The 25025-nt window shown below is 34.6% G+C and overlaps 1 protein-coding gene across 7 annotated transcripts in view; it reads left to right on the top strand.

Moving 5' to 3' along the window:
* Positions 1 to 454: 454 nt before the first annotated feature.
* LOC110461814 overlaps positions 455 to 25025 on the top strand; it is a 29582-nt gene continuing 5011 nt past the window's right edge. Inside the window, exons 1-2 of one of the 7 annotated variants that reach the window (XM_021515505.1) lie at positions 455 to 634; positions 9162 to 9267. The gene's annotated coding sequence lies outside the window, so the exon portion shown is untranslated. Of the gene's footprint in view, positions 635 to 9161; positions 9268 to 11436; positions 11463 to 11689; positions 11852 to 21285; positions 21498 to 21529; positions 21574 to 25025 lie in introns of those variants that run through there. The other 6 variants (XM_021515496.1, XM_021515517.1, XM_021515542.1 and 3 more) reach the window with 6 other exon arrangements.

A 25025-nucleotide genomic window follows, 5' to 3' on the forward strand; every position in this document is an offset into this window, starting at 1 on the left:
TCTTTTCATGGAACTCGTTCACTTATGTATCAGGTTAAGCTATTTACAGTTTAATAACACATGTAAAAGATGTTTACGACAGTAAAAATGTAATGCTATCATATGCGTTCACACGTAAACTACCCTCTCGACTGACGGTGTTTATCAATCAGAAAGCACCCATGAAAGCAAGCTTGTTTGATCTGATTAACTTTACAAGTGACGGTATTGTAAATGAGGGGAACTGAGGTGCCTAGACGGCCGACTTATAATCACTAATTGGAAACATGGAGTAATATATTTAAAATATCGGCCAGAAGTATTGAAGAGGGATTAGTGGGTTGGCCACAGAGAGGCTATTCAAGAGGATAGGCGAGATCGAATGGGGACTTTTTATACGAATTCGTAGGGATCCGATTATAAATGCGGGTATCCTAGCGAGACATGACTGTAATATATCGTTTCGGTGTTCTTTAACAGGCGGTCTACATATACCTCTGATTGACTTAGAATATCGCCTGCTCCACTTGGAATAGCGTCTGCTTGACTTGGGATATCGTCTACTCCACTCCTTGGAATAGCGCTGCTTGACTAGGGATGTCGTCTTCTTGTCTTAGAATATTGTCAAAGGGGGGAAAATGAGGAATTTATGAAGGTAAAGTTGCTTTAGTTTGAAATTATAGTCTGAAAAGTCAAATGAAGAAACTGTTTTTGTGCTTTTCATCAATGATGTATTTGCGAAGATTCATTTTATTCGACAGCCAGTATTGCAGTATTTTTCTGAAACAAAAAGTGCATGAACATTATTATCACTCAAATCTGCAAACTTGACCAGACGCGTTATTTACTCACGGAGACGCCTCCTATTCTTAGAGAACAAATGTGGTCAGACTTTGTTTACCTTCGTTAACGCAACCACTAGCATTGCATCAAGACACAAGAAAGGTTATTGTTGTACGATGTGTCTTCATGCCAGTCAAGATTCATATTAGATATTAAGTTTTTGTTATAAGAATGTATAACACATGTTGGTAATTGACTGTCTAAGACACAATGAACAAGTTTGTAATCGTGGCAGATACTGACGAAATCTAATATCAGGAAATCTGCGACGGCTGTATGCTTGTCTTGGCAGCGTAAATTCAAGCTTCTGTTGTAGAAAACCTTGGTTACGTAATTTATTGATCAACAGGAAATATCCACCCGAAACATTCTGATGAGAACAATCTCAGCGCCCGTGTATCAACCATGATAGGTACACTTCGTACGCAGATTGGGAGAATTATGTTACCATTGTTGAAACGAAAATTAGCGATCGTGGAAAAAAACAAAAAACGTTTCTTGTATAGTGTGCTGACGTTTGCGTATAGTTCTGTACTGGTTCACACTGACTTTTATTATGTCAAAAGATTACCTAAGTACCTGTATGTATTGGAAATACTGTAATCCTACCCTGGACTGTCATGACCCATTTCTGAATACCTCTTTTGTGTTCCTTGACAAGTGAGTTACTCCAGATTGATGTGTCTCAAAGTCGAGGTTGTCCGAACATACGTGGTTCTACGGTACCACTGATATTAGTCCGAACTATTCTGACGTTTTATCGGCTTTTTTTATATCGACGCCAGACCGATATAAAAGAAAAGTCGATAAAACGTCAGAATAATTCGGAATACATTGATATGTACGACCTATAATACAATTCAGCGATACTTATTTACGTTTTGAATTAAACTTTCATTTAGTTTAAATATGTTATTTGTTGGGCTCGGATGTTAAAAGCCTGGTTAGTTTAACGACAATTTAACAAACAAAAATAATGTAGCATATTCTCTTTAACTGAAATTCAAAACGCAAGTATTAGCACAGAGATTCAAAATTTTCAAAAATCGCTGTTTGAGAATTTACATTCATGAGTTGTTAAGCTAACCAGTCTTTAAATCTTCTCTCCAGATACATAATTATGGATTTAGACAGAACATCACACTATTGTTCCGGTTATAATATTTTATAAAATACATCATTATGTCATTATGTATGTTGTAAATTTGTCAAGCAGTTGACATTTGCTTAGTGCATATATGTACATAGTACCGTTATACGTGGTATAGTTCAAGGATTGAAATTAAATGCAATCATCGTTAATCACTCCTAGATTTACATAATTAGCGATTAATTGGAATATTAATAATTAATTAGAGACGATGACATGTAAGATAAGGTTAATGGTTCCTCACACGGCCTTCGTAAAGGGAATATGTATAGCACAGTTATTAAAGTACGCCTTGCACTTACAACCAGGTAATACAGGCTTAGATTAACGAGTATATAGATGTGGATTGTGGATTGTACTTACTTAAACATATTGTCAATTAATTTCGTTCATTACAATATTCAGTTTATGCAAAATATTTAAACAATAAAAAACAAAACAAAATCGATTCAGAAGGTGTCAAAAAATGCACTCTAGAAGAAAAACCACCGACTTCTGTATTGTACATTGTGTATCAAGCACAATGGGACGAGAATACCGACCAGTTTCTATGATTGGTTTACGACTTTCAGGCTGTAGCTAAATCTTGCCAAAATCCATGATACAAAGGTCAATGTATAAGGATCTGTGTAGTTGCTTGTCTTGTTCTATGTATACAATTCATAAATTCTTGCAATGTGTTATATCATTTTAAAATAACCAACTTAGCAAAATATTGCCGAAAATATTAAGGATGCGGTTCTCCCAACTTCAGCTGACCATCTGTAACCAGTTAAGGACAACTTTCGGAGGAATCTTAATTTAGTTGCCAGCGATACATTTTACATGAGCCACATTCGGCAAACTATTATGTCCTTTTGGTTAACATTTACAAGGTTTCCATTCAGGGTTGCCTCGCGTTGAGATGTTACAAACCATGATTGTTCCCTGTTCCAATATAGAAACTGCAGGAAAGGTTTTAGATTTGCTGTGCATAAATTGCTGCTTTATAAAATGGACTCTTTCGATAAGTGACTCGTTCAGTGATAATGATGTGTGGTCGCAATTGAATTTTGTTTGAAAATATTGTTTGACACGTCAAGGAATTTCGTAGAGCAAACTCCCAGGTATCTATAGCGGTCAGTAATATTGACGTTTAACTCACCACTTTGATTGTGGTGAGCTAAACATCAACTATATACTGACCGCTGCACGCATACACAACATACACGGAGGCACATCCTTAAATGAACTTAACTGTTAAAAGGACGTATATCAAAATAAAACCAAACCAAGCCAATAAAAGGTGAAAACATATCAATATTTTGAAGAATTCCTAAAAGAATCAATTTCGGTTTGTCCATTTTTGTCGCCATTTTCTGTACCAACCAGATCAAGCATCGTCACATCCATTCAGGACAGACCACTATTACAGAATTAATTTAATAGCAAATGTTAATCTTATAATCCAATGTGATACTTCAACACAATGCGTTATTCTGTGAATTCTAGTAACTGGTTCGTCTGTTTGTTTTAACGCCCCACGTAACATGATTATCGGATTGCCCTTGAGAATGACGGTAATCGGACAGTACTAATCAGACGTCATTGTGTATAGGGCCGATACACAATACAGTGACATACTGTAATAGTGTTTATTTGTTTATATTGTTTGTTTGTCGTTGAATTCCAAATACATTACTAGATAATTGTTTTTTCGCTTGGTGATTTTGTACTAAATGTTCATTTAATTATTGCGGATATGTATGCGAGTATCTGGTATCTACAGTTTTCTTTGTTACCGTGACGGATTCCTGCCACTCTGCGGACAATCTGTGGAGATCGCGAAACTCGTGTTACCATATAACTGTTTATATTTTTATCATTACCGTACCAATGTAGACGCCTTTGATGACAATCATCGTTTAAATGTACTGTACAGTAATGAACAGATTAACTTTATTACCACGCATACACGCCCTCTCATATACCCTTAACGCCAACACCCAACCACATTATACTGCTTATTCTAATAACAGCTTATCCAAAAGATATGGTATACATTGATTTTTTTGTGTTGACGCTGTGGTATATATTGTCTTTTTGTGTTGACGGTGTGGTATATATTGTCTTTTTGTGTTGACGGTGTGGTATATATTGTCTTTTTGTGTTGACGCTGTGGTTAATATTGTCTGTTTGTGTTGACGCTGTGGTATATATTGTCTGTTTGTGTTGACGCTGTGGGATAGTTTGTCTTTTTTTGTTGGCGCTGTGGTATATTTTGTCTTTTTGTGTTGACGCTGTGGTATATATTGTCTTTTTGTGTTGACGGTGTGGTATATATTGTCTTTTTGTGTTGACGCTGTGGTATATATTGTCTTTTTGTGTTGACGCTGTGGTATATTTTGTCTTTTTGTGTTGACGTTGTGGTATATATTGTCTGTTTGTGTTGACGTTGTGGTATATATTGTCTTTTTGTGTTGACGCTGTGGTATAATTGTCTGTTTATGTTGACGCTCTGTTATATATTGTCTGTCTGTGTTGACGCTGTGGTATACTTGTCTGTTTATGTTGTCGCTCTGTTATATATTGTCTGGTTGTGTTGACGCTGTCGTATATTTTGTCTTTTTGTGTTGTCGTTGTGGTATATATTATCTTTTTGTGTTGACGGTGTGGTATAAATTGTCTTTTTGTGTACGCTGTGGTTTATTTTGTTCTTGTGTGTTGACGGTGTGGCATATATTGTCTGTTTATGGTGACGATGTTTTATATATTGTCTGTTGGTGTTGACGGTGTGGTGTATATTGTCTGTTTGGGTTGACGCTGTGTTAGATATTGTCTGTTTGTTTTGACGCTGTGTTATTTATTGTCTGTTTGTGGTGACTCTGTGTTATATATTGCCTGTTTGTGTTGACGTTGTTGTATATTTTGTCTTTTTTTGTTGGCGCTGTGGTATGTATTTCCTGTTTGTGTTGACGATGTGTTATATATTGTCTTTTTGTGTTGCCGCTGTTTTATATATTGTCTATTTGTGTTGACGCTGAAGTATATATTGTCTGTGTGTGTTGACGTTGTGGTATATTGTCTTTTTGTGTACGCTGTGGTTTATTTTGTACTTGTGCGTTGACGGTGTGGTATATGCTGACTTTTTGTGTTGACTCTGTGTTATATATCGTCTGTTTGTGTTGATGCTGTGTTATATATTCTCTGTTTGTGTTGACTCTGTGTTATATATCGTCTGTTTGTGTTGAGGGTGTGGTATATATTGCCTGTTTGTGTTGACGGTGTGTTATATTTGGTACTTGTGTGTTGATGCTGTGTTATATATTTTCTGTTTGTATTGACGCTGTGGTGTATTTTGTTGATGTGTATTGACGCTGTGGTATTATTGTCTGTTTGTGATGACGCTGTGTTATATATTGCCTGTTTGTGTTGACGTGTGGTATATATTGACTTTTTGTGTTGACGTTGTGGGATATCTTGTACTTGTTAGTTGACGTTGCGGGATATTTTGTACTTGTGTGTTGATGCTGTGGCATATTTTGAACTTGTGTGTTGACGGTGTGATATATATTGTCTGTTCGTGTTGACGGTGTGGGATATATTGTCTGTTTCTGTTGACGCTGTGTTATATACTGTCTGTTTGTGTTGAAGCTGTGGTATATATTGACTTTTTGTGTTGACGGTGTGTTATATATTGTCTATTTGTGTTGACGCTGCGGTATAATTGTCTGTTTATTTTGTACCTGTTTGTTGGCGCTGTTGTATATTTTGTCTTTTTGTGTACGCTGTGGTTTATTTTGTTCTTGTGTGTTGACGGTGTGATATATATTGACTTTTTGTGTTGATGCTTTTGTATGTTTTGTACTTGTGTGTTGTATATATTGTCTTTTTGTTTTGATGCTGTGTTATATATTTTCTGTTTGTATTGACGTTGTGGTATATTTTGAACTTGTGTGTTGACGCTGTGATATAATTGTCTGTTTATGTTGCCGCTCTGTTATATATTGTCTTTTTGTGTTGCCGCTGTGTTATATATTCTCTGTTTGTGTTGACAGTGTGGTATATATTGTTTGTTTGTGTTGACGCTGGGTATAATTGTCTGTTTATGTTGCCGCTCTGTTATATATTGTCTGTTGGTGTTGACGGTGTGGCATATATTGTCTGTTTTGTGTTGACGCTATGGTATATATTGTCTGTTTATTTTGTACCTGTTTGTTGGCGCTGTGGTATGTATTTCCTGTTTGTGTTGACGGGGTGGTATATATTGTCTTTTTATGTTGACGCTGTGTTTTTTATTGTCTGTTTATGTTGTCGCTCTGTTATATATTGTCTATTTGTGTTGACGCTGGGTATAATTGTCTGTTTATGTTTACGCTCTGTTATATTTTGTCTGTTTTTGTTGGCGCTGTGGTATGTATTTCCTGTTTGTGTTGACGGTGTGGCATATATTGTCTGTTTCTGTTGGCGCTGTGGTATATTTGGTACTTTTGTGTTGACGCTGTAGTATATTTTGTCTTTTTTTGTTGGCGCTGTGGTATGTATTGTCTGTTTGTGATGACGCTGTGTTATATGTTGTCTGTTTGTGTTGACGGTGTGGTATATGATGACTTTTTGTGTTGACGCTGTGGTTTATTTTGTACTTGTGTGTTGACGGTGTGGTATATATTGACTTTTTGTGTTGATGCTGTGGTATATTTTGAACTTGTGTGTTGACGTTGTGGTATATATTGTCTGTTTGTGTTGGCGCTGTGGTATATTTTGTCTTTTTGTGTTGACGCTGTGGTATATATTGTCTGTTTGTGTTGACGCTGTGGTATATATTGTCTTTTTGTGTTGACGCTGTGGTATATTTTGTACTTGTGTGTTGACGGTGTGGTATATGATGACTTTTTGTGTTGACGCTGTGGTATATTTTGTACTTGTGTGTTGACGGTGTGGTATATGTTGACTTTTTGTGTTGACGCTGTGGTATATTTTGTACTTGTGTGTTGACGCTGTGGTATATTTTGTACTTGTGTGTTGACGCTGTGGTATATATTGTACTTGTGTGTTGACGCTGTGGTATATATGGTCTTTTTGTGTTGACGGTGTGGTATATATTGACTTTTTGTGTTGACTCTGTGGTTTATATTGTATTTTTCTGTTGACGCTGTGGCATATTTTGTACTTGTGTGTTGACGCTGTGGTATATTTGGTACTTTTGTGTTGACGCTGTGGTATATATTGTATTTTTGTATTGACGCTGTGGTATATTTTGTACTTGTTTGTTGGCGCTGTGGTATATTTTGTCTTTTTGTGTTGACGTTGTGGATATATTGTCTGTTTCTGTTGGCGCTGTGGTCTATTTTGTCTTGTTGTGTTGACGTTGTGGTATATATCGTCTGTTTGTGTTGACGGTGGGGTATATATTGTCTGGTTGTGTTGACGCTGTGTTATTTATTGTCTGTTTGTGTTGACGCTGTGGTATATATTGTCTGTTTGTGTTGACGCTGTGGTATGTATTGTCTGTTTGTGTTGACGCTGTGGTATATTTTGTCTTTTTTTGTTGGCGCTGTGGTATATTTTGTCTTTTTGTGTTGTCGTTGTGGTATATATTGTCTGTTTGTGTTGACGCTGTAGTATATGTTTCCTATATTAATTCATGTCGTCCCATTACGCCTTCCTACCAATCCTGTTGACGCTGTGGTATATATTGTCTTTTTGTGTTGACGCTGTGGTATGTATTGTCTGTTTGTGTTGACGCTGTGGTATATTTTGTACTTGTGTGTTGACGCTGTGGTATATATTGTATGTTTGTGTTGACGCTGTGGTATATATTGTCTGTTTGTGTTTACGCTGTGTTATATATTGTCTGTTTGTGTTGACGCTGTAGTATATGTTTCCTATATTAATTCATGTCGTCCCATTACGCCTTCCTACCAATCCTGTTGACGCTGTGGTATATATTGTCTTTTTGTGTTGACGCTGTGGTATGTATTGTCTGTTTGTGTTGACGCTGTGGTATATTTTGTACTTGTGTGTTGACGCTGTGGTATATATTGTCTGTTTGAGTTGACGCTGTGGGATGTATTGTCTGTTTGTGTTGACGCTGTGGTATATATTGTCTGTTTGTGTTGACGCTGTGTTATATATTGTCTGTTTGTGTTGACGCTGTAGTATATGTTTCCTATATTAATTCATGTCGTCCCATTACGCCTTCCTACCAATCCTTTTCTAGGTCGTCATCTAGTGACGTTGTAGTGAACTTTGCATACCCGACCACTTTAATGCGATTCATTTGAACTTAAAATGAATCTTATGTAACCTTTTTTAATTTAACTGTTAACGGTTGGCAGAAACATTATCCTTATCAGTAAACAGGGTATTCTATCAGGACGGCATTGAATTACACTGAAGATAATTTACGACCTTATTTTCAACCCTGGAATTTCACTGTCAGCCGAGAGTAAAGCCATGTTTACCATTAATACATCGTTGGTGAATGAGCTGGTGTATTCGGACGACGTTTACCCTCCCGGAACACCTGGTCTTATTTTCCCTATACTTTTTCAAGAGTCTCCATGTTAATATTTCTTTTGTTCATATTTTGCCCTTGTTGTGATCGATTTTGAGTTCGAATAATGGTTTTGTTGACACTTCGATATTCTCGTATAATTTGTTTTAATATCTTCCCTGTCCAATGCTGGGCAATCTAGTTAAAATCAGACTTCTCATTACACTGCGTTATGCTGTCTTGTTTATTTGATAAAAAGACTTGTTTATTATCACCTATTGGGCTGTAGGCTTAAACAAAATCTGAGAGAATATTCACCCTTTCTTCTCTGTACGTGATATTTTGTTTGGTACTCTCCTCATATATATTCGTGCTTGAGATTACAAATTAGATGCCAATCTGCTTTTATTGTAACCAATGTGTCTGGCAATATGTGGTTCACAATCCTTCATTTGTCCTTCAGTAAAATTATTCCATCTTGTCCTTTAAAAGATATATTAAATTTCAGAATACTTGAATGGCCTCCAGCTGTATGTTATCTACATTAACATATTTACACGGATGTGTGTATACTTGATGCCATATTTGTTCTGCCGGATGCCTTCCTTTTGTACTGTTCCTCTGCCGTATACTATTAAACAGTACTGGGCTATTTTGTGTACAGAATACCGCACGATAATTTAAATGTATACATATCGATATGTGTTTTTGCAGGTGTGAGCCTCATACTTATAGTTTAGTCTATGAAGTGACCATTTAAAAACTCGTTCGCTGCTCTCCCAAACAGCAACGAGTCTTAACGCTCTCTGCCGAACTAAAGGTAAGCATTATTTGTATGCTAGTGTAAATGCCGTTTTGTTAACTTTAAAGATTCAAAAGATACTTTTATATATATTAGGATCATGTGAAAAAGCTTACGATGAACCATTTCATTGGATGTTTATATTACATATACGTCACATTCATTCAGAAGTACTACTAAATTAACATAAATAGCCATACGATATTTTTGTTCATTCATTCATTCATTCATTATAAAAGGTTCTCATTAATATCTTTTATGAAAATTACAAGTGATTAATTATTCATACATTCGTTAATCCAACTGTTTTGGTATGTATCTTCTGGATATGGATTATATACGTTAATATTGGACGAGAGTTTCATTATCACTATGTCGGTTCCCTCTTTGTACATAACAAAAATACCACGAAAGTAATATTGAATACGTAAACACTCCTCATGGTCGAACATTTGACATAGCAGACATAACGTCCCGTTTCAATGAAAGTACACGTTATTTATTATTCATATATTCATAAATCAAATGATTTAATATGCATATGTTTTTTGTAAATGAATATCATGTGAAGGGTTCATTTTTTACTATGCCTATATAAAAAGTTCCTCGGAAGCAATCGTAATCTTTTTCGTCAGGTTATAATTTCCTTGTACCGTTGCATGAATCACGAAGTCATTGATTGAATGACAATTTCCTGACAGGATTATTGCTAGAGATGTATGTTTTTATTCACATATACTTAATATTTGTATGATTTTTTTTTGTGAAATACCTAAGCGAAAGGAGATGCATTGGCAACTCCTGTTTCACTTGCCCATCGGCCGTGTATGATTCCGGTTCATGGTATGATTAATATGTGAATTACTCAAAGCATTTAAAAATTGAATATTTAGGAATTATTTTTAAAGTTCGACACGATTAAATATTCCATACACTATTTTTTTTATCTAAATATATTGAAATAAACCGTGTTGGAGTCTAATGGATTTCTTTTTCCAGTTTTGAGCACAAAACAAGTTTTTTTTATATATTATTTGTTCTGTATATTGAAAGAATTGTATTGGTATATCTATAATTTGATTTGTTGTTAGCCATACGGGAAACTATCTTCATTTTCATTTTCAAGGATTGCCATTAAGCCCTCATAACGCAAAAATGATTATTTCTACTCGGTCCTCATAATCTAACCATACTTTATTTATCATAACTTCATGACAAGGTCATGACTTACACGATATTACTGAATTCAACCAATATAAATCTGTTTTAAATGACCCACTCCTTGGTACTCGAAGGAATGAAATGTGACCTTCCTTTGTCGAATATTTGTAAAACTTTCTCTGTATGTCAAATGGGGCAAATGTAATTTGACTCAGTTTGATACCTTTAAATAAAGGTAGTCTGTTTATCCCATAGTGTGATCATAATTTAAAGTCTTAAAGACAGTCTCACTGACACATGTCTTGCGTATTGACACATATGAGCACATGGCATATCTCAGGATGATTACTATTAGGTCGGCCTAGCTCAATGCTATATTTGAGAACAATGAAAAGTATAACCATATCGTTAAATATGTGTTTTATTTAGTTTGGCTGAATTTTCATTTTCAAGGATTACTATTAAAACCCTCATAACGCATTACGTTTTATTTGTGCTCAGTCCCCATTACTATCATTATTTTATAGAAAGGTTTTATTTAAGTTGGGTGGTTTTTTTAAGAAACTTTTGATGACCTGAATTTTAAGACTTAATAACGTCATGAAATTTTATGAACAAAGATGCAGAAAAATAAAATAAAAGTCAGTAATCATGTCCTTAACTTAGAAATGTTATTAAGTTGGTAACATGTAAGACAATCGCCGATAACCAGATAACTGAGTTGGTTGAGCGCACGTCTAGAGTTCGAAGGTCCAGGGTTCGAATCCTGTATTAGCTGTGACATTTTAAGTAGTATTGCTCTATGATGTTGGGGATTGTGTAAGATAAACAGCACTAATGCTATCATGTCTATATATTTCTATTTGTGATATGCAATTCTGAGGGTATATTAACTACCTGTTTGTCTTTTCAACATTAAACAATGTCACTGAGGTCATATGTATCGATGAAAGCGACAGGTACCCCTTGCAACGCAATAATACACAATTATCCGCTCTAACGTCTCCTGTCTTATCACACTGGATTAGCGTTTTCATTGTGCAACATGCTAGGTAAGTGCCCTAAGTCAGTAACAACACCTCATAATGGAAATGTGGTTACACAAAGGGGTTTATGGAGAAAATCAACCATTCTTAACAATGGGGAGAACAGCACACGTAGACGTAGGTACACGAAGGAACATACCTGTATTCAAAGCTTTGCTAATTTACTCATTTAAATGTCAAGGTTTATCTGGTGGGCATCTACTCGGAGTCTTTTAACATTGAGAGTTTACAAGTTCGATACATACACCCGGTGTATACACCAGCACAGAGATTCACGAGAGAGCTGTTGTCACTGACATGTTGTGTACGGGGTACCTGTTAATATACATCGAACAACTGAGTAAGATCTGGATCTGATAGTTGCGATATCTTCTCCATGGAATTACTTTGTACATGTAAGTGTTATACACGTATTTATCTTACCGTAATTTTCCATCTTAATGCTTTATACGTGTGGTTTCTTTAGGGTCGGTCTTTGGCACAAGGTCGTGTATGTTATTGTGTAGCCTCAAAACGATAATTAAGTCTTAAATTAACGAATTGACGAAGGGTGAAGTGGATGCTTACTTTGTTTGTCATTCTTACCTACTACATTTTTATATATATGCTCCTTACTTGGTATTTCTCATGGATATTGGTTTCGTGCAGCATCAAGGATAGGATAGTTAACCAAAAAATATGACTATATCGTTTATGTGTGTCTATTGAGGATTATAGTATACAAACGGAAATTGTCTCCCCTGTGTTCTCCATAGAGCAAAAGGGGCGAAACATATTACATACATATAAAGAGAGATGAACTTAAGGTAAGCGATACTGGTTAAGTATTTAGGCGAATATAATAATGGACGAAATTATTTTAGGATAACAGAGGCCGAAAACATGGTGGGCGGAAACATGGTGGACGGAAATACGTTTCGCTTTACATTTATGATTTAAGTAAATTTACGAATATTTTTCATGGCGTGACTGTACAACATTATAATGTTGGTGTGTATTCTCTATTGTAATATTATCATTGACATGCTTTGAAAAGGAGTGTCAAAACAATACTGCTTTATGTGATATCAGTTATTGATTTTTTTTACAAAAGACATTATATTCAAAATGATGATTGTTTTGTCAACCTGACCCAATTTTCCCAAAAATGACTTTTGACGACTCTCCGTCGTCAAATGACTAAAGCGACATTTTACTTCCGACAAAACAAAATTTAGTACACAGCATTACTTAATTCAAGGTTAAGTTTTAATTCATTAACCCCCACGTTCTGTTCTGTTGTTGTATTTCTAGCGAGACCTATATAAATTTCACGACAATACCATTAAGCCGACAATGCTGTGCATTAAGTCCGTGGTCTGTACGAGGGATAACAATAGCTGTTCTCTGGTCTTGTTAAGTAAATATGATTGCTCTTTTGTTATTTGTGAACGGAACAGCTAGTCTGAGGCAGGCATGTAACGTCCAAGTACTCAACTTTTAGATATCAGGAGATTGAGTTCCATTTTACCAAAGAGACCTTATTTAGATTTGCATCAAACAGTACATCAAGTCGACATACAAATGGTTATTAAACATATTGGCGTATACACGTGTTGCTATGCCATATACCATGATATAAATTAATGTTTTATCAAAGATACGGAATGAAATCATCTGATACCACCTTATGATATTATGGCGATAAAGATAATGCACGTACCTGATAACTGATTCTAATTACATTTATCGAGTATATCACGATATAAACGACCTATTAGTGATACGAGAACAGATAATCAATTTCTCTCCTGTTTGATTTTGTTACAAGAATTGTTTCCATACGTTGTATTTGCTAAAATGCTTGTCACAACCCCGGTTTTCACAACAAGGAGATGACATTTCTCTGATTTAACATAGGTATAGACATAGACATGGTTTTGTTAAAGAGGCAAAATACGCTTTCCCTTCCGCAACACATGGTCTTATTTTCCTTGTACTTTTTCAAGGGTTTTGGTGCCTGTAGGGGTTGTGTTGATAGAAGAGCTTTTTGAATACGCCCATGCCATTTTTGTTTTGGTTTTCTTGTGATTATATTACGTAACATGTTTGACGGTACCGCTGGACTAGTAGCCCTCGAGATTGGCCATAGTCCTGTAGCTGGGATTATAAATTACAAATCGTAAATTGCAACGCTATAAAAGGTTTTATATGCAGTGTTCTCTTTTTCCGTGTTCTACATTCATATTTCAGAACAGGGTAGATATGGATATCTCATTCTTTTGAGCCTAAATGGATTAAATGGCCATATGATCCAGTCAAATATCTCTCTCTGTGGCTTTCTGCATCTATATTTTTTCATATTTTCTTGATCAACTCATGATATAACACCCACTGTGATAATAAGAATGACGTCACATGTTGACGATAGACAAGCCACACACACTTCCAACGTTGAAGACCTCACATGATAAGAGATTAAAGGGATTTTTTTTACAATATTTGTTTTTAATGAGGCACGGTATTCTAGTGGTAGGACGCCGGGCTCATGACCGAAGGATTGCGAGTTTGAGTCACGGCACGACTTTGTGTTGTTACTTTGAGCAAGATCCTTTACTCCGCTTGTTCCAGTCTACTTAGCTGTAAATGAGTACGTGGTTGGGAAGTGCTAGAATTGTTGAATGCTATTTGTGAACGCCGAAATGGCAGCACCAGCTGTATGCTCCCCAGGGAGTTGAGAAAGATGTTGGCTGGTTGCAAAGGCCCTATAACCACGGAAAATAAATTGTGAACCGCTTTGAGACGACCTACGAACTTGGTTGTGATAAAGCGGTATATAAGAACCTCGAATTAATATTCTATTATTATTATTAATATTAAAGCATTCATCTTGGCAATGTGATAAAAAGATCTAGAATTTATTTTCATTTGATATAAGATTTTTGAAACTCGTCTTGCAGTTTTTATTTAAAGCTTAGCAAAGTATCCCAAAAATAGAAATTTATAGCGTGTTTCATAAATCTCATATGGATTAGAAATCTATTTAAGGATGTACACCTCTGAGAAGTCAAAATTTCCCTGTATTAAACTTTTTTTCTTATATGGATTTTTCGAAAAAGGATTTAATGGCATAGTAGAAAATGCAAAAAACTATATGTCGGTGTGTTCGTTTTTGTGGTATGATCGGTCAAAGATACCAATTTAACACAACATGTGATTTTAGGTGATTTTTGGGGTTTTGACCATTTGCAGAACAAATTCATACAATTTGTTCCAAGTGTGTTATCAGATATGTATGAATGTTTGTAGAATTGATGAAAATATTATTTTCTTTTAAATTATAGAGGTAAAATTTCTTAATCTTATTCTTTTAACTCAGAAAGCTGATTTTAGTTACCCCTACCCCCAATTTTTTAATGAAAAAATACTATTTTTTTAACATTTTTTTGCAGATTAAACACTTGATATAAAATGTTCTAATACTAAACTTTTTTTAATATTTAATGAATTAAATGAAAATGTGTTTCTCTTTCTAAAACATCTACAAAAACGGGGGGTCAGTGTGCTTCTTTTTTTGTCCCATTATCATTTGTGTTATTTTTTACCTTTTTCGGGGTCAAAAATCACAATGACAACTTAAGTGATCAATCTAGTGTCAAAAAAGGTGAAATTTAGGCCTTTTTTGAAGCGCAAGAAATACACATTAATACACATTATCAAAATGGCCGCCGAATTGGTATTTGTTTTAAATTCTTGTAAAAAAAGTTCTACAAACAACAGGCATCTTGTTTTTTGACATATTTTTCAGATGCGTGTTTGCTAATAAACTTGATCATAATTTGTTGGATATTTCAAAAACTCATTACACCAGATCAAAACGAGACTTGAACGTGATTGAAACCTCAGAAGAGTACATCCTTAAGACCCTTTATAGATAATAATATTCTAATTATAGCAAATAACTTAGGAAATTATCATACGGTGTTCAATAATGCCTTAAAATTATACAACCTATTAATAGTACGTGTCGATGGAAGATGATCGATTATCTTTAATAATAATACTTCTAATAAACAACACTTGATATAGCGCCCTATCTAGCTAGAATAAGCCACTCTAAAGCGCTTTACAGTACATAGATATACAATTTATACACTCAATACAATTAGCATATACATTAATCATACAATTTGAGGAATTCGCAGGAGCTGCCTTATCAGGCGCTATGTTCTTTCAATACAAAATAGAAAATAACGTGTTTTTTCAAATTTTGGAATGAATAAGCAGTTATTGTAAATAGGAAAAAATCAAGATTTGTTCAACTTTATATGGAGATATTGGTGATAATGTAACTTGAACTGTGATCTTACGTTAAGAAATTGTCATTTTCTTACTCAATACATTTTTTTTCATATCTAAATATTATGCATGTGTGTATCTGAGACTGTGAAACATATCCATTATGTGCAATATCATGCCTTCTATTTACATTACATAATCTTACAATCAGTTGTATCAACATCAGGCCTGGAATTTGTATAAAATAAATGTTATCAGGCCAAAGTAGTGGTTTGTTTGATGTCGGTAATGAGATGGACACACGTTACCATGAACCATTACTGTAACGGTTAATGACAAGGTATACTCAACGCTATTTATATGTCGGTGTAGGAAATACATAGTATTGTCATTGTGTGGACCACGTTAGACAAATATCAAATACAACGTATTTCCTACGCCTACTGTACTGTTATAATTATATAGTTTATTTAACATGAACATTGTACATTAAATACATGGTATATTTAGACTGTTAGCTGTGTAGTTAAATACAGGATGCCGTTTGAACTGTAAATTTACATTCATTTTTTTTTTATTTTAACTTTCAGTTTATCATTATAGACCAGGGTTTTGTTTAAACTGTACGTTTGATTATTATACAAGTTTTCGTTTGCACAGTCAACTTTTGACTGAGGAAAAAAATAGCATTTAAACCCTTTTACCCCTATGTAACTTTAGTAGACTCTACCATGCATTGATCTGGATGTGTCCATTATGGTCTACAGTGGTGAAAGGGCTAAGCGAAACAACTATATTTAGCAACATTATTGTTATGTGTGTCCCTTTTTTTCGATATGATCATACCGTGAATTACATAATGCATGTATCTGATTTACTATATATAACAAAAGTATGATATTTTCTTGTAATTCCGTACGTAATTTCCGGATTAGAAAATATGAATTTCGTTTTAATGATCAATCCTGTTGTTCGGATTAAAAGACTATGATCTACGTCTGTCATATACAATACTGTTTGACATAATTCCATTTGTTCTGATTAAATACGCTCTGGTGACAATGATATGACCTATCCCTTCAGAAAAATGCTATTTTATATGATTCCCTTTGCTCGCATCACCTACAGCGTATTTCCTTCGTCAAATGCTCCTCCCATATTACAACACATTTTTAACGTAAAAAGACCTGTTATCGCTCTCAAACTCTCCCGTATTGTAACAATTTTACACAAAACTTCCACCCTAATTAAAAATAAGAACAGTTTTTGGTTAAGAATTTTCGCATTTTTTTCAATTTCTAATAAATCTATATAATACGTGCCACAATGCTTTTAATAATTAAATGTCAATGCTTAGTAGGCAAATCCGGTACCTCCTTCGATAGAACATTGTTCATAACGCATTGTTCTTTTTATTTGTTTAATTGTTTCTTCAGTTCCTGTTGTCTTTTCGTTCCGACCTGAGTACGTATTTCCCCTTTTGTGTTTACCCTTAGTTACAATGATATCTTGTTATGATCACCAATGACACATTCTCGCTCAAACTCCTAAAACGGAATTAGTCTGTCTATTTTGTAATACTGGTTGTGGTCGATATGACATCAGGTAGATTATTATTCTAGGTACATATATTCTGATTTGCTCCACGTGTCTTACAAACATGTAAGGGATACTTTGTTTACAATGACATGATACATTTAATATGCTAATAAATCCTGTTTGATATTAGCGATAGCCGTTAAGTCAACACAACAAACCCGTTGTTTATTCTTCATATATTTTAGAATACACAAACATATTTTCCATAACGTAAACAGGAACAGATATACCTACACAAATCTTTTGAATTATTCAATTGTATATATTAATAATGATCGTTAAAACGTTTAAATGTCTGTTGCATTGTTTATATAGAAATCCGATGATTCGTGCAATCTACATATCATTGTCTGGTGATTCTGTATACAGCGTCACAGACAATAACCCAGTGTACCTAGCGTTTAATGTATGGAGATAATTTACGATTGTAATTATTAGTACAATGTTGGGTTTAACGATTAGCAACTATTGTCTTGTAAACTGACGTCGGTACGGCAGCCCGTTCAACTTCACGTACAATGCACATCTGATAAAAGCAACAATCTGTGAATACGTGTTTAAACCTTAAAATCTCAATCACATATCGTCCTTTCTGGAGGTCATTTTTCAAAAACAATATATGTGGTGAACGATATACTTCCTGAATTTTACGTAATGACTGGTGCCACATGTGGTGCTCCCCTCTTCTGGAGCATCTGGGTTTTTTTGGGGTGGTTTTTTCTTCTCAGTCATAATTTGTTTCTTTAGTTTTCTTCCGTTTTGCTAAATTGTGAAAATCCCGAGGGTGATAGTAACTTCTTACAACCCTTTCTTACCGTGGACAGCTCTATCTTACACACACACAGAAATGAGGGAATAAACGATCTAGTTTTGGAAAGAATGGCGAAAACTTATCCTGGTAATCGTTATATATGAATCTGTTTGTTGATTGGATCATTTTAACAATCCAGCACTGGGGTACTAAATTCTGGGTTGTGAATGGAAAGACTCGCGTCACTGAGGAAACATTCTATTTGCGTGGCTTTAGACCAAACCAATCTTGCAGGATAAAAAGGAATATATTAAAGAGTGCAATATTTACTTATATAGTGAATAAAATGTAAACTTCATCCTCCTGACGTAAATCTTAAATCAACAGTAGTTTAGACTCGAGATTTTCAAATGGATTTGTCAACTTTTTGGCTACTAGCATCACCGATGAGTCCTAGAAGGACGAAACAACTGGATGATGCAAAGTAATTCATTCTTTGCATATTGTAGAGATGTATTACCAATTTGAAAGATAATAATAATAATAATAATAATAATAATGCGAGGTTCTTATATACCGCTTTAATACAACCTAGTTCGTAGGTCGTCTCAAAGCGGTTCACCAATTGGGTATAGGGCCTTTGCAACTAACCAATATATTTCTCAACTCACTGGGGAGCATAAGCCGGTGCTGCCACTTCGGCGCTCACAGCAGGCATTCAACAATTATAGCACCGCCCAACCACGTTCTCATTTACAGCTGTGTCGACTGCAAACACCTGTATGTTTGTTACTTCATCTATCTGGTAGAAGAGTATGCAAAAACGGTTGCTATCTTGATGGCTCTTCCGTCTATTTCACGTAGTTGTACATAACGTTTGATCGACTCTGAATAAAACAGACTGTCCACACCTCCCTGACGAGACAATAGGACGAGGTAGGGTAAGCTGATAGGGCAGGTTATGGTTATGGTTAGGGTTAGGGTTACAGGAACAAGGTGTTGGTTTATTTGGCATCGTGTCAGTACGCCACGTGCTAGGTTCGTGTATAATTTAATGTATAGATTTAATGCGTGACTGTAAAGTGGATTTTAATGGCCGATCATTAAGTTATCAATACCACAATTAATTTACGATCTATTTGAATAATGTTTGCTTACTTGCATTTTTAGCGATTATTTTACGTCACATTGCAGTTGACCCTGCTGTTGGACTATCGGTCTCCGAGGTTGACAGTAACCTTGTACATGGCATTTATTATGGTATAGTTGACATGAAATACAAGTTAAGGATCGCTGTCCCACTGCACTGTGGTATTTCATGACACAGTCACCACCCTTTAACTTCCGTTTGGATATAACTGAAGCACCATCGGGCGAGAACAGTTCCGTGGACCAGGAAGCTCAGTTGGTTAGAGCGACAGTATTACAATCTGAAGTGTTCGAATCTCGGTCTAGCCCCGCTGATTTGTTCTACTCCGAACACTATGGTTGATTATAATTTGTTTATTTCATCTTTATAACTTTTCATAAAAGTCGCAAAAGGTATTCCGTCTTTGCATATTGGGAGCAGGTGTTGATTGTTACGTCACTTGTTTGTGAGAGTAACGTCATCAATTTTTGAGAAAACAACGTAATTTTCTCACACAAACCAATGACGTAACAATCAATACCTGCTCCCAAGAGAAGATAACTCTGCAATACGCAAAGTCGGATTAAGCTTCATTTCCACAGAGATTTATCAAAGATATTTTCCAACACCTTGTTACAGTTTGTGGCAGTGGCACGGGGATCCTTAAATAGAAATAATCTTTTGTAGCAAATGGTTGTAAATTCGTAAGGATATTAAAGGTTTTAGGGCTTTTTTCCCTTTAAGCTTTATTTTTACAAATGTTTCGGAATACTTTACAAACAGAGTATCAGTTGTTTGATATATAGTTACACTGACGAGTCCTAAAATGGAAAAAAAATGGCCATATGGCGTAGTAAATGTTAACATTGGTTGACTAAATGCATCCACTTACTTTCGAAAACGAAGAAACTTTTCTTATATTTCTATATGGTGTTAAGGAGATATATGATGTATACCGGTTTAAATTCAGTTTGGTGCAGGACACGATATTGAATAATTTCTGAAGAAAACTCGTTGTCTAGCATGGATGAGTACATGTTCATCATGTATTAAAACCTATTCACGCGCAAAACGTGAACGTATGCTTCATTAAATGTACAGAACTATATACTTTAAACAAGCATGTTTTTTTATATGTATCTTAAATTATATTTGCAACATACCGTAATACCACAAAAGTCAGCTCTATTAACGTATTAAAAGAGATACAATTTTGAAAATGGGAATATCTTCAAACAGAAATATTGTTTAAATACGCATTATACACAGGATTTGTTGTTTCATGTAGGTTTTGGGGTAGTAGTGTCGGCTGTACATTGTGGGGTACTGGTATCTCATGAACGTTGTAGGATATTACCTTGTAAATATTAGGATACTGGTGCCTCGTGTAACTCGTACGGTAATGTGTATACTGCACACTGTAGGATATTGGTGTACCCTGTAAATACTAGGATACTGGTGCCTCGTGTAACTCGTACGGTAATGTGTATACTGCACACTGTAGGATATTGGTGTACCCTGTAAACTGTGGGGTATTAAGTGTTTCCAGTAAAATTTAGGGCAATGATGTACCCTGTATATTTGGGGGGTATTGATGTACCTTATACATTGTTGGAAATTGGTGTCTTATGTACATGGTAGGCTAGTTTGCCGTTTTCTTATACACATTATTGGCAAACCTTGAACAGCTCATTTGTGCCAGTGAGGTGTATTAATGGTGTGCTGACAGATCATCGTTTAATTTGCTGAACAGCATATTGTACGAGTGTGATGAACCTGTTTAGATGTGTCAATGTTGACATTTGGTAGTCAGCACGGATCAAAAGTTTCAATAATACTTACCTGCCAAAAATTTTAATATTATGATTCTATATAGAAATTTTATCAAAGGAAGAATTTTATGTTTTGTTACTAACTCGGGACATTTTGGCCATATGTTTGCCAAACGTGACACCTGCTCGTAGATAAAAGGCTACCCGTTATAGTGTTCTGTTAAACGCCACCACAGACACACGAATATTATATATACATATATCTTTTTAACGTGAACATGTAGCTGACCTCCAGACGTGATATACTTGCACTCAAAGAACTTACCTGTAATTACCTGTGTCCAGTGTTTGTTACCTGTCCAGGGAATTGATTAACATTTTACTGCATTGTACTCCATAATAGGAGTACATGTACATTGTTTCACCCTTACACGGCCTGAATGGTCCGCGTTGCCTGGACTGTGTCGGGGTATAAGTCAAATGGACTATCTCTGATGGGATAATAAAACCAGGTAGGTTAATTCCCATGGCTGTACTAGCACATAATGTAATGTGTTATCATACCATACGGTGGCACGACATTGAATGGTAAGTGTCTCGTTATCATTTGATAAGAAATATTTTGATATTGATTGAATTGCCATACGCGATCCCTTTGATAATTCATTTTTTACGATTACCTTTTTTGAAAAGCTTCTCTTTATTTGTACATTTAGTTTTAATTATTCCCAGATATGCTTCCCCATGTGTTATTCAGTTTTTATTTATTTTTTGTCATAGACTACCCTCGTGCTCATTCAGTACCTAAATACTGGGTAATATTCTACCATTTGAGTTCATTCAGTTTGATTTCATACTCAAGTTCAGTTCTTTTATATTTGGTCATACGTTAACTTTCACATTTTTTTGTTCAAGTTTAATTATTTTGTCACAGACCGCCTTTATTTGTATATTCGGTTCTTTAATATTTGGTCATATGCTATCCCATCATGTCTATTCAATTTTGATTATTTTGTCATAGTCTCCCCTCATACTCGCATTCAGGTTTTTTTAATATTTGGTCTTATGCCATCATACTGGTATCCAGTACTGAATAGTGGTAGGTGCAAAGCCAGGCCACAGGTGAAATCCTTTTGTTGAATCATAATCTACATATGAATATACTAAAACTGTTTACTGAAGTATTCTGCGTTTTACTTTCATATCCCTTGCGCTTTATCCCTCCTTTTCATAAAAAAAAATCAAGAATTTTCACAGCTAGAATGTTCGCGTTATTATGTATGGTTTTATAATTCAATTATGAAAAAGCTGTGATATTATTGGTTGGTTGTATTATGAGTGAAATTTGTTTAAACTAAACTCAAGATACCCCTGATGTTGATATTCATTTTTAATCATTATGCATCAAGCTACCCCTCGTGTTGATATTCAGTTTGATCATACAGCATCCTTCATGCTTATTTCAATTTTGATAATTTAGTCACAAGCTGTTTGTACTGAGGCTATTTTATATTAATTACTGTACTCAAATCACAGCCGTCTCCATTATGTCTGGCTGAATACTGGTTGTTCTTATCTAATATAATTGTTAATTTTGGCCGAACAAAGTTTGCTTAATGTCAACCGAAACTGTTTGGGTTGGTAAAGATATATAACATAAAATTTACAGTTAGCTCGTACTTAAATTATCTTAATGACAAAGCGCGTATGCTCTTAAGACATTTTTATCAGTGAATTACGACTTAGATGGCAGGGGATTTCACATTTTAAATACACGGTGGTTCGCTGTGTGTTTTAATTGATTTTTGTATCTGTGAAATACGAGTTACCTGACAAAAGGTTTCACAGTTCAATAGAATGTGTAACTCAATTATTTATCAATGATTACATAGACGCCCTGGCTACAAAGCTACGAAATATTTATTACACTCTATCCAAGCAGGGGATACTTAAATGTGTATTCTATGTTAATTTGTACGACGAATAGTGTTGATTGATGTGATAAACTAACAATCCTGATAACATTTAAATACCAGTATTTTAAAACAATGTTCCTAAATACATTAATTCTAGGTAATGATAATAAAACCAGTAAATATATCCAGCATAGGTAGAGATCCAAGAGCTGCAACGTCAAAACGTAATATAAAAAAAAAAAGATAAAACATTTTCTCCGTAAATAGCAGGGTTTTATATATCATTTCAATTCTAAACAATAGAATTGGCACTGAAGATACACATAAAGGTAATTGAATAAAACATTGTTTTGGATTCAGACAGGCTTCAATTTATAACATGTTGCATTGCATTTTCATGAGTAATCCTTTTTCAAATTTTTACACTTATTGTATAAGGTAATATGAACCCCCATATACCTTTTTATTAGAGACAATTACTTTAATTCATCAATCTAGATCCGTGACTATTCCAGACGTATGATTTAACCCATCATGTCTGAACCAACACTATACGGTATACGATTGAGAGAAAGCAGCTGAATTTAGATCGATAGTGTGGAGAGATTCATCACTCATTATGTTTTGATATACATACACTCTCCTGTGTCTGACACTCATTGCCCTAATTGACCCAGTTCTATAGTAGCTTGTCAAGTCAACAAGCCATTAATATGATCGATCTGTTTTCAGAATCAGTGTAATATGTCATATATTTCATGTTGATGTTTTAATACTGATCTATTGTGATTTTAAACTTAATTGTTGACGTTGCAGTTTGGTATGGAATGTTACCAACACAGAGGTAATAAACTTAGCAATACATAAAAAAAGATCCTAGTTTCTAACGTACCTATATCGGCATTAAGCTTACAACGCAGTCTAAATATACGTGCATATTCATACGTATTAGCGTCACCATGACCCGGCATCAACAACCTTATTCAGCTTAATGACACATTATTTAAATCACATACATTTTCATATTTACGAAATGAAAAATCGAAAATAATGGTATTCTTACCTTTAAAATGATGATCATCAATAGATACAATGATTTATTGAAATCCATTTGAAACTTTATACCGCTTTTTCTTTCATTAATTTGAATTACATGGCATGTTCTGCTTTCGACTACGTTTTCATGACGTATAGCCACATTATTTAAGGTTAGAGAGTATATATAACAACGACTTTGATCAATAGTTCAAACAGAGGAAAAAATGAAGAATTGAATCTCAGAAAAATGTGTAATGTTAAGACACTTTCCACGGTTGACGTGGCTGAATGAAAACATTTGTAAAATGCTGAATACAAAATAGTTGTCATTATTGGTATCATCTCCAATTCAAACTGTGATTTATTTTGAAATTTTTAGAACATTTTTATTTTGATGAAATGCAAGATATTTAGTTAATTTGAATATAATTACTTATATAAATCATAGAATTATAGTATAAATTAGAGAAACAACGTAAGTAACATTTCTATCAAACATCCCGTACAGTTTATTTTTTCCATTTGCGATTTAGGGTGATCCATTTGTTTCTTGGAAATTATTCAATTCAATATTGATATTAATTGCATGCACCTGCTACCAGAGATCAGACGTTTCCTTCTAAAAGCTATAACAATGTCAAATACATCTGCAATCATTATTCATGTTAGTTGAATCGCCCAGATAAATGTCGGATTACATAATCCAATTAATTTGCATAAAATGCCAAAATACCATTCAATTTTCTTAATCATACTATGCATGAACACATATTAATTTGGTGAAAGGTACTTCATAAATAATATTCCAATATAATTATCCTGATACATAATATATAAATATCAAACTTTGACTCATCATAATAATCCGACAATGTAGGTGATTTATCCTTCATTGAATGTTTGTTAAAATTCTAAATATAGAATAGAGAGTTCAGATTTAATTTTTGCAAACTTCCTTTTCACAAATAGGAACAATTGAAAACTTTATAGCTTCAATGAACGTTTCTCCAAGAAAAGTGGTCTAACCCGACAGATAGAGAATTAGGATTAAATTTTAACAATCATCCTTTTTACAAATAGAGACAA

This window comes from Mizuhopecten yessoensis, unplaced genomic scaffold, assembly GCF_002113885.1.
Source record: "Mizuhopecten yessoensis strain PY_sf001 unplaced genomic scaffold, ASM211388v2 scaffold1407, whole genome shotgun sequence".
NCBI lineage: Eukaryota > Metazoa > Mollusca > Bivalvia > Pectinida > Pectinidae > Mizuhopecten > Mizuhopecten yessoensis.